We start from the raw sequence: 1837 nt of genomic DNA on the forward strand, positions 1-1837 counted from the left end.
AAAATAACATGTTATTTTATATATTATTTTACATATTATTTTAGAAAAAATGAGATAAAATTTATCAAATTTTATATATAAAATATTGTTGTATAAAAAATTAACTCTCTTTCTATATTCTATAAAATTCTAATCTAAAATTAGTGTGTCTCTGTCTGCATGGCCAATATTCATAAGGTGAAAACTCAGGTGAAGTTGACTTCACGTGAAGTTGATATCTCAGAGTCGTTAGATGAAAATTTAGTCAAATCAGTCAAATCAGTCAAATCCGTTCTTAGATATCAACTTCACGTGAAATCAACTGCACCTGAGTTTCTACCTATTTATAAATACTTTTGGATTAAAAACTAAAGTAAACCATGGCCAATATTCATAAATGGTTTTGGATTAAAAACTAAAATAAACCAAATACAAATAGGCACCATTTTGAAACTTTCACAATTCGGTTCCTAATTTTTTTTCGATTGGCTAATTTCCTCTCAAAATTCCTCGTATTTATTATGAAACATGATAACTGTCGTAGAAGATGATACTTGCAAATTTTGTCAAAAATTAAACCCAAACATTCTTTCTAAAAATTTTGTTCTAGAAAAAGTTTGATAATTTGATTTTAATTTAAAAATTAGAACTAAAATCGTATCAAAATATCTGAAGAGTACCCAAAACAATTATGTACTTTGATTCCATTACTTCATGGATATGCTACTTCATGGATATGCTGATATTCAGACTTGAAAACAAGATATGTGTTGAGTTGAGAAATCAACTAAATTAATTAGTGATGACAAACATTATTTTTGGATAAAATAAATAATTAGTGTTGATTAATTATAATTACTTATTACTAATTGTTTATTGTTGCACGCCAAAATTCAACCGTCCAAATGGAATGAAAAGCAATCAGCAAGACTGGTGGGCTGGTCAAACAAGCAAAGCCCAAAAGAAACAAAGCCAAAATCAAACGGGTTGCTTAATGGATGTCTGATCCAAGCCTGAGTTGATTTCATTTCCCTCCATCTTGCTCTCACCAAAGCAACGCTCCTCTCTTTGTTGTCTTAGTCAAATCAAAGTTTCAGAAAAGTAAGAAAGAGAAAGAGAAAGAGCTTATTCCACACGCCATTCACAGAAGAAGAAAGAAAGAGAAAGATCAAGCTTGAGAGGCCGAAGTCTAATCATCCAGAACAAACCAAATCAAGCTTAGGTCAAGATTAAAGATAAACCATTTCCTCTTCCATGCATCAGATCTTCTTTTCTTCTTCCCAACTCTCTGCAAGTCCGAAAATGGCATACAAGGAAAAGTTGCCTTCATCCCCAATTTGCTGTGTATCTATGATCTTAAACATGACTTGGGAACCAAGTTGGTTTTCAATGGTCCAAATTAAGTTGACCACTAGAAGAGTTTTGTGGTTGCTGCGTTACGGCTTTCGGCCAAGATGAATGAGTCAGAAGAAAAAGTTTCTACTCTAAGGTTTAAGGAGAAAAAGTGAATCTGTGGGTTGGTGAAACTCAAGGCTCAAGGTGTTGACCTTGGAAGAAGAACCAAGAAACATGCAAGGAGATAAAAGAAGTTAGGTGCTCACTCAGAAGACAAGGAGAGTTAACCAGAGTATTGAGGTTTTGTTCTGAGAAGTGTTCTTTGAGAAAGTTTAACTAACTGGATAGTGTATCCTAATCAAAGGTGCATTCCGCCAGTATGAAAAACTGAATCAGAGGCTTGCTAATCTGATTTTCGCATAGCACAAAGGCTGTTGATGAAGTCAATCTCCTTCATGTTTTACTGATTGTAATGTACTTTTCTATGTTTATCTTTCTGTAATTTTTTGTGAGAAAGCTCAAG

Source organism: Arachis duranensis, chromosome 2 (assembly GCF_000817695.3).
Source record: "Arachis duranensis cultivar V14167 chromosome 2, aradu.V14167.gnm2.J7QH, whole genome shotgun sequence".
Lineage (NCBI taxonomy): Eukaryota > Viridiplantae > Streptophyta > Magnoliopsida > Fabales > Fabaceae > Arachis > Arachis duranensis.